Source organism: Elgaria multicarinata, chromosome 8 (genome assembly GCF_023053635.1).
Source record: "Elgaria multicarinata webbii isolate HBS135686 ecotype San Diego chromosome 8, rElgMul1.1.pri, whole genome shotgun sequence".
Lineage (NCBI taxonomy): Eukaryota > Metazoa > Chordata > Lepidosauria > Squamata > Anguidae > Elgaria > Elgaria multicarinata.
The window spans coordinates 2,308,210-2,323,273 of NC_086178.1; the positions used below are offsets into that span (position 1 = coordinate 2,308,210).

The 15,064-nt window shown below is 48.7% G+C and overlaps 1 protein-coding gene across 2 annotated transcripts in view; it reads right to left on the reverse strand.

Annotated features, from left to right (window-relative positions):
• The window catches only part of IL1RAP (interleukin 1 receptor accessory protein), a 93,985-nt gene extending 84,015 nt beyond the window's left edge, over positions 1-9,970 (reverse strand). Inside the window, exon 1 of one of the 2 annotated variants that reach the window (XM_063131719.1) lies at positions 9,872-9,970. The gene's annotated coding sequence lies outside the window, so the exon portion shown is untranslated. The remainder of the gene's footprint in view (positions 1-9,871) is intronic. The other variant, XM_063131720.1, reaches the window with a different exon arrangement.
• Between the last annotated feature and the right edge of the window lie 5,094 nt (positions 9,971-15,064).

Sequence of the window (15,064 nt, forward strand, 5' to 3'; positions counted from 1 at the left end):
TCCAGTCCTGGGCAGGTAACCAAAACAGTGGGGTCAGGTAGGTTATCATAAAAAGCCGAACGGGTTAGCAAGCGTTTGGATTAGCAAGGGCTTGCTCTGCAGGCCTGCTCTGAAGTAAACACCAAAGGTCACGCGCTGTAGATTACAGCAAGAGGCCCCGAAGATAAGCCAAACTCTCTGGGCTTTCAAGACGCGGGGCTTGAAATTGGAATTCCAAAGACCCGTGGATTGTCCATAGAACGGTTCATCGATTACAGCACCGGGTCCAACATAGGACCAGAATGACACCTTCAGGCCCAAGTCAGCTCAACAGAACCAGATCAGTGATCAATACTGAGAGGTTATTTCACGAAAAAGATGGTCTTGAACACAATTCCTGACATCTCAGATCAGCTGATCCAGCAAAACATTCGCAGATGTGAAGAAATGTTTAGGGAGAAAGAATACATTATCTTTTAAAAAGAACAACAACTCTGGTTGCTCTTAGTTGACAAACTTTTCCATGGCTGCCAACCCAACATCCCAAAGACATCACACTCCGAAATTCCAATTTATATAATTTCCTCTGCAGGTTGAAATCCATAAATCGTCTTGGGGTTCTGGTAATCTTGTGGGGAGTGAATGAATAAGCAATATTCTGGGATGTGTCTGTCCTCTCCCATTAACATCAAAACATCTCCACTCAGCCTATTAATTTTACACATGAGGGTTGCTTCATAGTCATGGATTCTCAAGCGCACATGATATTTTTAGCAGCCGAATTTCTGAAAAACACAAAAGCGCCCCCCACACACACACTTCCATCCACCCCAAATCAGCATGCGTGCAAATGGCACACTACAAATGATCAAAACACCCATGTTTGGTAGTTTGTGAGGCATTGAGCTACTCCAAAGAGTAGTTCAATGATATTGCAATCCATTATATATATTTGAACCATTTTTATATATCATACAGTTGGAAGATACCTCAAAGATCATGTAGTCCAGCCCCCTGCCAATGCAAGAGATCTACTGTGACAGGAGCCCTAATAAGAAGCCAATGAGCTACTGCTTAAAAACATGAATGTAGGAGCACCTTCTGAGACAGTCTGAAGTTTGTACCATCAAATTTAAGTCAAAACCACCTTTTTCCTTTTTCCACCCAATTTGATTCGAGTCCGACCCTCTGGAACAACAGAAAATGGATTTGATCCATCATTTATGTCAGGGATTCAGCACCTTTAGGGGGCAAATCTGGACCTCCTAGGTCCCGAGATGGCCCCACCCTTTCTCTAGGCCCCTCCCCCCCAATGATTTGACAGTTTCCTGGCTCTTGTGCAGTCCTTTCCCACCCATTCTAAACAACTGAAATGTCTCTTCTCCTAAGGTTTTCGTTACTGGAAACAAGAGTGTTAAGCAAAAATAGGGCGGGGGTATTTGGGATATTTTGGTCTCGCTTCCTTTTGCCTTCAGACCTGCCTGACCACCAGAATGTGGACAAAGTGTGATTCAAAGTGCTGGTATTAACATTCAAAGCCTAAACAGTTTGGGGCCAGGTTATTTGAAGGAACGCCTCCTCCCATATGTACCTGTCCGGACCTTAAGATAATCCACAGGGGCCCTTCTCTGTGAGCCCCTGCCAAAGGAAGTGAGGCAGGTGGCTACTAGGAGGAGGGCCTTCTCCGCTGTGGCACCCCAGTTGTGGAAGGAGCTCCCCAGAGAGGTCCGCCTGGCACTTACACTGTACTCCTTTCATCCCCAGCTGAAGACCTTTTTATTCTCTCAGTATTTTAACACTTAATTTTAACTTAAATTTAAATTTTACTGTTTTAACTCTGTATTTTAATCCTATATCAATTTCTGCTGCGTGGTTTTATCCTGGTGGTGCTTTTTATACTGTATTTTGTATTTGTGTTTTTAACCTGTTGGTTGTTTTATTATGGTTTTAACTTTTGTGAACCGCCCAGAGAGCTTTGGCTTTTGGGCGGTATAAAAATGTAATAAATGAATAAAATAAAATAAAATAAAATAAGAATGTGGTTTCCCCACCCCACCCCCAAAAACCTTCTTTAAAATGGGATTCAGCTTTTGGGCACAAGAAGGTTCTGCACCCCTGATCTATGTGATCAGCCCTCCAAATATTTGCCTCTGCTCCAAGCTGAGTATACCCAACACTTTCGACCTTTCCTTACAGGACTTGGGCCATAGCTAGACCTGAGGATTATCCCCAGATCATCCAGGGGTCAAACCTGTTCATCTAGGTGACACACAGGGATCCAGTGCTCAGGCAGGGGTGAACCCCGGATGATCCCAGGATAAACCTTAGGTCTAGCTGTGGCCTTGGTCTTTCTTGCCCTCGTCTGGACATGTTTGACATTAGGTTGGCTCCCTTTCTGCCATCCTTCTGCTGTTTGTAGGCCTTTGGCATCTAAGTTGGGTTGGGTGCTGTGCTGTTCTATTCTGCTTTGATTGTGCTTTCAATGCATTTGTTCTAGTATTGTTTTAATGAAGTTTTTATTTATTATTTATTTATTTAATTACTTAAACCATTTATATCCTGCCCTATATTATTAAGATCTCAGAGAAGCGTACAGAGAAAAGCATACAGTATAAAACAATAAATATGCAGTTAAAAACAAATTAAACCATGAACCGAGTTAAAACAATATATAATTTAAAAGCAGTAAAAGCAGTTAAAACGATGTGCCATCTTAGTGTATTTAACCATCAAAGGCTTTGTTAAAAAGCCATGTTTTTACTTGGTGTCGAAATGAAATCAGCGTTGGCGCCAGTCGGGCCTCCAAGGGGAGGGCATTCCACAGTCGGGGTGCCGCCACAGAGAAAGCCCTCTCCCTTGTCCCATCATAGCGTATATGTTGCATTGGTGGGATGTGCAGAAGGGTTCCTCCAACAGATCTCAAGTCTCAGACAGGCATATATAAGGAGAGGCACAGTGTAGGCACCAGGCAGAGCTCAGTGGGGAAAATATTCCACAATTGGAGGGCCACCACTGAGAAGACCCTCTCCCTTGTCCCATCATAGCACATACGTTGTGTTGGTGGGATGCGGAGAAGGGTTCCTCCAACAGATCTCAAGTCTCGGGCAGGCACATATAAGGAGAGGCACTCCCTCAAGTATCGAGGCCCCAAGCCATTTAGGGCTTTAAACGTCATTGTAAAACTTTTTACTTCTTATGAACGTTACTTTCCTTGAGCTCCATTTTCTTGGTGGAAAGGCGGGGGTACGAATAAAATAAATAAATAAATAAGCAAACCAACTGCTAATCAATGCCAATTATTGGAAATGTGCAGTGCAAAGAAGTCTCCAGCTGGCCAACCAGAATGTAGTATTAATAACCCAAGCAATGCACAGAGTTTTCTTTTTGTAGGGGATAAAAAGAAGATTAACAACCCTGCACGCTTCTCCCTTCACAATAATGTAAATTATCACAATACTCAAGAGAATACCGGATTACTCTCCCACTTGCTGCAACAGGCAGGTCTTATGCAAATTTGTTTTAGCAGCAACATATGATGCAACCTTTCTTGACACATGAGAAGGAGCAGGGCCTTCTCCGCTGTGGCACCCCGGCTGTGGAATGAGCTCCCCAGAGAGGTCTGCCTGGTGCCTACACGGTACTCCTTTCATCGCCAGCTGAAGACCTTTTTATTCTCTCAGTATTTTAACAATTAATTTTCACTTAAATTTAAATTTTACTGTTCTAACTCTGTATTTTAATCTTATATCAATTTCTACTGCGTGGTTTTATTCTGGTTGTGCTTTTTATACTGTATTTTGTATTTGTGTTTTTAAATTGTTGGTTGATTTATTATGGTTTTAATTTTTGTGAACTGCCCAGAGAGCTTCGGCTATTGGGCGGTATAAAAATGTAATAAATAAAAATGTAATAAAAATAAATAATTAAATATAATACAGAGAGGGAGTGACCCAGTTCACACGGTGGGTTGTGGCAGGTGCTGGAGGGAGCTGGATGACTTTTGAGTATTCAATCCACAACTGTGGCTTGTTGTGTCATCCCAACTCTGTGAGGGTAAGTTGTTGGTGTGGTTAACCAACCAACCACAGCCTCTGGGTTGTAATAATGGGCTAAAGGTTATTTGAAGGAACGCCTCCTCCCATATGTACCTGCCTGGACCTTAAGATCATCTACAGGGGCCCTTCTCCGTGAGCCCCTGCCAAAGGAAATGAGGCAGGGGGCTACCAGGAGGAGGGCCTTCTCCGCTGTGGCACCCCGGCTGTGGAATGAGCTCCCCAGAGAGGTCCGCTTGGTGCCTACACTGTACTCCTTCCATCGCCAGCTGAAGACCTTTTTATTCTCTCAGTAATTTTAACACTTAATTTTAACTTAAATTTAAATTTTACTGTTCTAACTCTGTATTTTAATCTTATATCAATTTTGCCGCGTGATTTTTATCCTGGTTGTGCTTTTTATACTGTATTTTGTATTTGTGTTTTTAACCTGTTGGTAGTTTTATTATGGTTTTAATGTTTGTGAACTGCCCAGAGAGCTTCGGCTATTGGGCGGTATAAAAATGTAATAAATAAATAAATAAAAATCTGCAACGTGGAGTTTTGTGCTTCTTTACTGAGTTTTATAATGCTGCAGTTTAATGATATGAGGTCCAAAACAAAACAAAAAAATCCAGATTCCAGGGCTAAACTAAGCATTTTTTTAAAAATCCAGAGCTCACACAATGGTGTGTGGGAGCAATAAAGAAACGTTGGCCTGAAAAGCACATTTCTAGCACTCTTTTCACTGTAACATACACAAAAATGAATGATTCGCATGATGTACGAAATTTAAATCATTTGATTCAGATTCATTAACCCACAACACAGTGCATATTCAGACTTCTCCGCACTCTACACGCTGAGTAACTAGCAATTATATAGTAGGTTTCAACCAGCACCTCCCCCGTAATCAGGTGCTGTCCAGATGTGTAACATGTTTGGAGAGCGCCAGGTTGGGGAAGTCTGGTCTAGAAAGATGAGTTTTCTTGGAGCTGTTTTAAAGGCATTTTATAGGCACATTTCAACACATAGGATGACTGTAAAATGTCAACGAATTCCACGGCTAGGACGCAACCCTTGTTTGTCGATTTGTCATGGAATGCTGACCTTCAGATTCATTTCTCCCGCTCCCCAATCACCTTCAGTAACTTCCCTTGTGTGTATACACGGCAATGAAAAAGAATTTCAATACAGCGTTAAGACAGAGGTAGAGTTAAGACAGGGGCCTGCTTAAAATGCAGCCGAAAATTCAAGCCAGAGCCAAAATTCAAGTCAGAGCATCACAAACCGCCCGTATCATTTTCATGAAGATTGTCGATGGGTTCATTTCGGTCAGGGCCCGTTGGCCTCATCCAGAAGAACACATATTGCTCAGTAGCAACACACTTTTCGAATGAGCTTCTTTTGTCAACCTGGATTTATGCTCCCTGGGAGCCCGGAGCATTTTAGCGGGCTGCATTTCTAAAGGCTATTGTTGATAAGACGAAACGTACACACTCGGCTGCATCCTTCGCTTTTCATCCCTGCTTCTGCTGTTCTCCACGTCGCTCTAAATTTAGACTGTGCATTCCTTGAGCCAAGCCGTGGACTCATCTTTTGCCTACATTATGCAAAGCGGCAAACTCACGGCCATGACCTCTGCTCCTCCCATTCTACCAGATGTTTCAATCTCCCTCACTGCCCCCCTGGAACCCCTGCGCAGGTACCGCCCCATCCGCCCCCCAGCCCAACTCAGTTCCGCTCCCCTGAAGAGCAGAGAAGGAGAAATTACAATTATCAAGTGAAGTGAGGCCGAAAGGTTAAGCACGTTAAGAGACCGCAGCGGGTGCATCACAAGGCTTTGGAGAGCACAAGCCAATGCGATACCCAGCCGAGCGAACACAAGATTGAATCAGAGCGGTTGTGACCCTCTCTCAACCAGAGGCCAATTGTTAAAAAAAAAAAAAAGCGTGGAGGAAAATGAAGTGTTTCAGAGGCCCCAAGATTCTGTCCTCGCTGCTTTTGCTTCAACCCATGAACATGTCCTTCCCTCTGGAAGCGGAGGTAATGTGTGTGAAGCACTTTGGAGACTCAAAAAAGCATTACAGGAATGCTACAAATACCGGGCATGACGGTTCAGTCATGTGCAGTGTGTGAGCTCCAGTTGCAGGTCCGCCAAGACTTTCTCCCATTACGGAGGAAACACGAACGAGCAGACAGGCAAGTCACTTTCAGCAAGGTGTGAAGCCTCACAGAAAGCGACAGGCGTCGCTTTGAATGCTCTGCCAAGCCCTGCTCTGGATTCTACACTTCAAGAAGGATGCAGATAAACCGGAACAAGATTGACAACAGAGAGCTGCAGGGAGCAGAAACTAAGTCCTGCAAAGAAAGACGGAAAGACCTGGGTATGTTTAGCCTTGAGAAGCGAAGACTGAGGGGGTGGGGATGTGATATAGGGTGGGATCTTAATGATATAGGGTTGGATATAAATGTTTTAAATAAATGTGGTAGCATTCTCCAAGTACCTAAAGAGCTGCAGCCTCTTCTCTATCATCCAAGACTGTAGGACACAAAATAAGAGGCTTAACATCAGGAAAAACATCAGGAAAAACTTCCTGACTGTTAGAGCAGTACAACAATGGAACCAGTTACCTAGGGAGGTTGTGGGCTCTCCCATACTAGAGGCATTCAAGAGGCAGCTGGACAACCATCTGTCAAGGATGCTTTAGGGTGGATTCCTGCCTTATTATTATTATTATTATTATTATTATTATTATTATTATTTATTTATATAGCACCATCAGTGTACATGGTGCTGTACAGAGTAAAGCAGTAAATAGCAAGACCCTGCCGCATAGGCTTACAATCTAATAAAATCATAGTAAAACAATAAGGAGGGGAAGAGAATGCAAACAGGTACAGGGTGGGGTAAGCAGGCACAGGGTAGGGTAAAACTAACAGTAGAAAGTAACAGTAGAAGTCTGCACAACATCAAGTTTTAAAAGCTTTAGGAAAAAGAAAAGTTTTTAGTTGAGCTTTAAAAGCTGCGGTTGAACTTGTAGTTCTCAAATGTTCTGGAAGAGCGTTCCAGGCGTAAGGGGCAGCAGAAGAGAATGGACGAAGCCGAGCAAGGGAAGTAGAGGCCCTTGGGCAGGCGAGAAACATGGCATCAGAGGAGTGAAGAGCACGAGCGGGGCAATAGTGTGAGATGAGAGAGGAGCAGGGGGTTGGAATCGATGGCCTTGTAGGCCCCTTCCAACTCTGCTATTCTATGATTCTATGATACAGGAAGGCAGATTTAGGCTGAACATCAGGAAAGCCTTCTTAACAGTTGGACAATGGAACCAACTACCTAAGGAGGTGGTGGGCTCTCCATCCCTGGAGGTATTTAAGCAGAGCCTGCACAGCCATCTGTCAGGGATGCTTTAAAGAGGATTTCTGCACTAAGCAAGGGGTTCGACTCAATGGCCCAACTGGTTTTCCAGCTCAAGGATTCTACGAAGCCACCCAGAAGAGCCAGAGGCTCAAAGCGGTGAAAGCAACACCCTATCCTCGTGCCAAAGCCCAGCAACTGAGTTATTCCACTTCTAAGGCTCACAAGGAAAAGTCTAATTTGGAAAGGAGGGTGCTTCCTGGTTTGTGGAAAGAGAAGAACTGGTTCCTAATTAGGTTGCTAGCTCCAGACCTATTCATCAAAATGACTCATCCTTCCTGGGAAGATCCATCCTGCATGTTCGTAAATTTACACATTTAATAATTGTCCCAAACAGCTTGGCATTGTACAAAAATTAAAAGTGAAACACGCCCTGCCATGCAGGTGCGTACTCAAAACTTCAAGACGAGACGTATGAGGACAAAGAAATGGAGTGAAAGTTCATCAGGAAAAGATCGGAATTAAAAGGTGCAACTTCAGGAGGTACAGGAAGGAAAGATAAACCAATGTCACACAGCTGTGCGTTCTAGTGGAAAGGGAGCAACTCTGGTTTGTGAAGTAGTATGTTCCACTTTACCCCAATGAAGTCAGAATGGACTCCTCCCCCACCCCCACCTCCACCCCCAGTTCCTACTTGCCCAGTTCTTCTGCTCGTTTTGAATTTCAAGATGCTCTCTTCAGGCTCTCCGCAACCCAGCGATGCGTTTATCTGCAAAATCTGCGAGATGCCTTTGCAACTAAAAGGCCCTCACGGCACTCTGCACAGAGTTCAGCCGAACAGTTTTAAAAGAAGTCGTTCTTAAAGCAAAACCACAGCACCAAAAACAGCTGCGCAAAGGCAGAACACACGGTGCAAACACACACGGGCAGCAGCGTCAGAGCAGTCCAGCCGTGAGAGGCGGAGAAAGGCCAGCAAACGCCCAGGGGAAAGGGAGGCCTTCCACTGCCAGGACAGCACATCCGGGAAAGCGTCCATTGTAAGACCCCCTCAGGAGCAGGTGCCACGATGGGAAAACTCTGCAACCTTAACCTAGCACAGGAGGCTCTCCATGGCTACTAGTCCTGATGGCTACATGCTACCTCCAGTACCAGAGGCAGTAAGCCTGTGTGCACCATTACTGGGGAACATGGGCAAGAGGGTGCTGTTGCACTCATGTCCTGCATGTCCCATATGTACCTGCCCAGACCCTAAGGTCATCCTCAGGGGTCCTTCTCCACGAGCCCCTGCCAAAGGAAATGAGGCAGGTGGCTACCAGGAGGAGCAGGGCCTTCTCTGCTGTGGCACCTCGGCTGCGGAATGAGCTCCCTAAGGAGGTTCGCTTGGCACCTACATTATACGCTTTTAGACGCCAGGTGAAGACCTTTTTATTCTCCCAGCATTTTAACAGCCTATAAATAAAAATGTTAACTTGGTGTTTTAAATTTGTAATTTTGCATTGCTGCTGTTTTTATCTGATTGAGCTTTTATATTGTATTTTATATTATGGTTTCATACTGTTGTTTTATACTTTGAATGTTTTTAATTTTTGTGAACCACCCAGAGAGCTCCAGCTATTGGGCGGTATAGAAATGTTATAAATAAATCATGAATAATAAATAATTGTGGGTTTCCCGTGGGCAGCTGGAGGGCTACTGTATGAACAGAGTGCTGGACTAGGTGGACCCTTGGTCCAGCATTGGGGCTCTTCTGATGTTCTTATGAAGGGGACGAAGGATGCAAGGGAGGGAGTGGTCCAACAGGCGCACATCCAAGACAAACATTCCCACTCTGCTGCTCCTGGTGTGTCAGCCTTACCCTGAACATGGGAACGTGCCTTACGTAGGAGTTGGATGCTGCTCCACCTAGGCTGGCATGGTGTGCTCTGAATGTCGGCAGCGCCCCAAGTTTGCAGACAGCAAAGGGGCTACCTCCACTCCCCTGGCATTCTCAGCGTCTGAACCTGGGGCTTTCTGTGTACGAAGCATGCGCTCTACTACAGAGCTATGACCCCTCTGTTGCCACAGATGGAGAAGCACCACTGATCCATCTAAGCCAGTGCTGGGGCCTCCAGCAAGTGGCCTCTGAGCTGGGAGTGGGGGTGGACAGAGAAACCACATGCTACGGAGCCTGTCATGTAACTACTGGGAGCGGAAGACAGGCTCACGCTGTGATGTTCCAGGGCCAAATCTCGCTTTTGCTGTGAACTCGGCAGACCGACAATGGAAGAGCAGTACGACAATGGAATCAGTTGCCTGGTGAGGTTGTGGGCTCTGCCACACTAGAGGCCTTCAAGAGGCAGCATCTGTCAGGGATCATTTCATGTGGATTCCTGCATGGAGCAGGGGGTTGGACTCGATGGCCTTCTAGGCCCCTTCCAACTCTGCTATGCTATGATTCTATGACCGCTGCTCGCCCATCACTCCACCCCCCCTGTCTCTAACAGGGCCGTAATAACACTTGACCTACCTTGCAGAGCTGTCGTCAGGATTGACGCCGCGAGGCCATGAACGCAAAGCTCTCCAAACGCTCCAGGAGTGAGTGCGCGCTGGCGAGGTGCTCCTCTACCGCCCCGGCTCCGCTGCCTTCCAGGGGTCCTCCGGCTCCACCCTGGGGGGAGAGGCGAGTGAGCGAGGGAGAAGTTCCTCCTCCTGAGGTGGTATTTTCCTGGCGGGGACAAGGGCTCGCGGGCCATCGAAGAGGGTTGCATGCAGGAAGCGGCTTTTCAGGTTTTCAGGCGGGAGCAGGGCTGGCAGTTGCGGGGCGGGGGCGCATGGATGCCGCGGGAGGCAGGGGGCTGGACGCGGTGGGAGGACGGGGGCTGGGCTGGCCGGACGGACGGACGGAGCGCCTTCGCTCGCATCCAGCTGCCTCTCAGCTGAAGCGTTTCTTCCTGGCGGGGGGGGGAGTGGGGAGGAGTGGTTAGAACAGCAGGGAGGCGCCGGGCGGAGGGAGCCGCGGGCTCGGGGCGGGCGCCGCGCTCCCCTGCCCGTCCTGCTCCCAGCCTGGCACCAGCCCTGCCCGCGCAGCGCTGCCCCGGCGCCGCGTCTGTGTGTGCCTCCGCGTGGCCACGAGCTGGGAGGCGGGCGCGGGTTTAGGGGACGCGGGGGCCGAGCCGGCCTCGCCCTCCGGATGGGGCGGGCCGGGCCGGGCGGGGACAGCCCAACACATCTGGAGGGCACCGGGTTGGGGAAGGGCGCTCCAGGCGCCGGGCCGGGAAGTTGCCGGCAAGCGCCGCGGCGGACGCGCAGCGCCAGGGCGGGTGACTCACCGTCCGTCGAGCCGGAGGAGCAGCGGGCGGGGGGGGGGGGGTCCGGGCAGCGGCCGCGGAATCAGTCCCGAAGCCGGGGCGCAAAGCGAGGCTCCTGCGAAGGCGGCGCGGGGCGGACCAGGGGCCCCGGAGCCGCCTGCTGGCCGGGCAGCTCCGCGCGGCGCCTGCCGTCCAGCGCCAGCCGGCCCAGCTGGGCGCTGCTGCTGCTGCTGCTGCTGCCCGCCGCCGCCGCGCGCCCGGGAGTGCGCTCCCCAGGCAGGACACCCCCGCCGCTGCCGCCGCCGCCGCGCTCCGGGGCCAGGGCGCCTGGGCCACCACGCGGCTGCTTCCCCGACGGACGGACGGACGGACGGCTGCCCCGCGCGCTCCGCTCGCCCGCTCGCCCGCCTCGAGAGCCGCGCCGCCCCTGAGCTGCCCCGCTGCGCCGCCGCCGCCGCCGCCCCGTGCCCACTGCCCCGCGCTCCGGCCCCGCCCGCGCGCGCGCTGATTGGCGCCCGGCCGCCGGTGACGCGGCGCCATGCAAAGCAGGGGGCGCGCCGCGGCTTCGGCCGGCCGCCCGTCGCGGGGCGGAGCGGAGCCGTCCGGGCTCTCGGCCAGCGGCGCTCGCGCCCGGAGCAGGCGTTGCGCCCGGAGGGGGGCGCCGGCCGCCCAACCCAGGCCGGCCAAGCGCCCCACCCAAAGGCCCCCTTCGTGCCCGGGGGTGGGGGGCTGAGCGGAGGCCGTGAAGCAGGGGGCGAAAGAAGGGGGCGTGTTAGGGCGGCTTCCCAGAAAGTAAGCACTGGGAGTCCCTGCACATGGGCAGAGTGCCTCCCCCCCTCCGCCGCCGCCGCCACTTACGAACCACCTTTTCTCAGACGCCCCCGTGAGGTTAGAAGCAAAGCAAGACGCGCGTTCCCCAGCCAGCATGGGAGTTTTAGGACTTCTTTTTTTTAACCCTGGACTAAAATTACTGGGAGTTTTAGGACTTTTTCTGTCTAAACAGGCATAGGCTTGCAACTTAAACGTGTTGAGAACGGAGAGAGAATGCTCTGAGTGAGCATGTGAAGAATGTATATCTCTCCCCACAACTAGAAGCCCATTATTTATTTATTTATTTATTTATTGCATTTATATCCCGCATTTTTTCCACCAAGGAACCCAAGGCAGCGTACATAATTCTCTTCCTCTCCCTTTTATCCTCACAACACCAACCCTGTGAGGTAGGCTGGACTGAGAGTCTGTGACTGGGGCCCAAAGTCACCCAGCGGGTTTCCACGGCTGAGTGGGGACTAGAACCCCAACTCCCAGTCCAACACTTTAGCCACTACACCACACTGGCTCTCTTGTTTTACACATTTCAGCTGTGCCAGGGTGGTGGGCAAGGAACAGCCTTCCCCAGCCTGGTTCCCTCCAAGTGCGTGGGACTTACAGGCCCCTTCTAACTCTACTATTTTATGATTCTATGACTGCAACTCCCATGCAACAGCACCACCCTTGTTCCCCAGCAACTGGTGTACGTAGGCACACCACCTCTACTACTGGAGGTAGCACCTAGCCACCAGGTCTAGTAGCCACTGATAGCCTTCTCCTCCAGGAAGCCATCCAAATTGGTGACCACCACTACATCTTGTGGTAGTGAGTTCCACAGTTTAAACTATGCGCTGTGTGAAGGAGAAAAATGTCTCCCTATCCACATTCTCCACACCAGGCATAATTTTGTACACTTCTTGTCATGTGTCCTCCTCCCTCACACACCATTTTTTCCTAAGCTAAGCAACATCGCAGCTGAGATTTTGAAACTCGCATCTCACATCAATCATTCCTGTAGTGTGTTCGCTGGGGCTCCAAGCCTCCACAAATGGCCACAGTGTGGAAGACCCTAGCCCTAATTGCAGAGGCTGGGGCAGCAGGGTGCCAGGGCTCGCCGTGTTGACTCAGCTGGGCTAAAGAAGCCGCTATGTGCCTCCTGAAAGGCAATCTCAGATCAGTGTGGAGTCTGAGGCAGAGACTCTCAATGATGTGCAGGCTCACGTATCTACTAATTAATATAGGACGTGATCTAGTGGTGGGTAGTTCTCATGTACAAACAGTCTCGCAGGAATGACTGAAAGTTCTGCTAGAACTCCCCAGGCACCAATTAATCCCAGGATCCGGATAGTAAGAAGTAGCGTGCTCCTCAGCCCCAGTGCCGTTCCACTCACTCTCTCCACCCCCCACACAAGGATTAGCTGCTGTTTCTTCTCAACTTATATATAAAATAATACGTATTGCTTTTGATCATGTATGTGATGAGGGCTTTCCACCATTTCTCCTGTACTCTGGAACAGTGGAGGAGAAAGAGTTTCAAACATCTTGACTGGCTGAAATGAGACTCGGGAGAGAAAAAACTTTACAAACTTCTGCTAACTTCTAGTTTCAGGGGGAGGAGATAATAATAATAATAATAATAATAATAATAATAATAATAATAATAATAATAATAATTTATTTCTTACCCGCCTCTCCATTCTGATTGAGGCGAAGAACAACAATAAACGGTAAAATACATCAAACTGAATTAAAACATAATATACATTGTTAAAAACATCCTAAAATAATAATAATTATAACAGTAATATTTATTTATATAGCACTTTCTAACGAAGCACTGTACATGAGCTAAAATAGGTCAGAAGTTTACAAAAATTGAATAAATACAGTAGTTCTAACAAAAGACCTTAACTGAAATTAAGTATTGAAGTATGCAATTATGAAGTATTGCGTCCAGTTCTGAGCTCCCCAGTTCAAGAAGGACACAGACAAGCTGGAGTGTGTTCAGAGGAGGGCAACCAGGATGATCAGGGGTCTGGAAACAAAGCCCTATGCAGAGAGACTGAAAGAACTGGGCTTGTTTAGCCTGGAGAAGAGAAGATTGAGGGGAGACATGAGAGCACTCTTCAAATACTTGAAAGGTTGTCACACAGAGGAGGGCCAGGATCTCTTCTCGATCCTCCCAGAGTGCAGGACACAGAATAACGGGCTCAAGTTAAAGGAAGCCAGATTCCAGCTGGACATCAGGAAAAACTTCCTGTTAGAGCAGTACGACAATGGAATCAGTTCCCTAGGGAGGTTGTGGGCTCTCCCACAGTAGAGGCCTTCAAGAGGCAGCTGGACAACCCTCTGTCAGGGATGCTTTAGGGTGGATTCCTGCATTGAGCAGGGGGTTGGACTCGATGGCCTTGTAGGCCCCTCCAACTCTGCAATTCTATGATTCTATAAAGGGATATAAGAATAAACCTTTAAAACCCACATAAAATGTGTCTTGGCAACCACAAAAAAATATCAGCATGCTTTATCTCAGGAACAACCATCCAAAAAGAAAGGTTTTCAAACCTTTCTTGAACTCCTCCAAACTCTCTGTCAACCGCAGTGGCAGAAGGAATGAATTCCACAGCCGAGGGAGGAGGTCCTGGAATGCATGATACTGGGGCACCGCGATCCGATCCGTGAGGTAGAATGGGTCAGGAGGGCCTGACCCATGGATCTGGTGGCCCCGCCTGGAACATGCCAGGACAAAAGGGAGGGGAGGGGAGCTGGGTGGTGCAACTGAAGGGCCTTAAAGGCCAGGAGTGAGATCTTACATTGGGGCCCCTCGTCTTCAATGGAAGCCAATGCAAGGCCCTACAATGGCAGGCGTTATGGGCAAATCAGGGAAGGTCCAGAACAGTCCTAACAGCACTGTCCTGGACCAGGATCAAAGGGCGGAGAGAGGAAAGAAGAGGAGCTAGGAGACTATTACAGTAATCCAGGCATGAGATAACCAAGGCCTGAACCAAGGGGTCCGCAGTCACCTGAGACAGGAACCTGTGAATCTGGCAGGTTTTCAGTAGATGGAAATTGCATCTACTGTGTTCTCAATAAAGCTCTTTGTTTAGAGCTTGTATCTCAGTTCTGCCATGAAACCGAAAGTAGACACAGCGATTAACAGCTTTGTCTAGAAAAGCTCTATGGATTCAACTCTAGTCTCATCTGGGACTTGTATGGACTCATTTAGGGTGCAAACCTATGCATGTCTGAAAAGCAAAGCAATATGAATGCACACACATAACTCAGGTTGTTCTATGTCTGGACATAGCAGATGCAGGGAACTGTGGCTTGGTTCAGGGGCTTAATCCCATGGAGGGACGAAGACCCACAGCTCTGTGGTGTGGCAGACACTTTGCAGTCAAGAGATCCCTGGCTTCTCACCTTGGTTAGATCCTTTAGAGTTCTGACTAAAACCTGTGCTGGATTTATCTATCTATTTATTTATTTATTACATTTCTATACCGCCCAATAGCCAGAGCTCTCTGAGCGGTTCACAAAAATTAAAACTATTCAAAGTATAAAACAACAGTATAAAACCATAATATAAAATACAATATAAAAGCTCA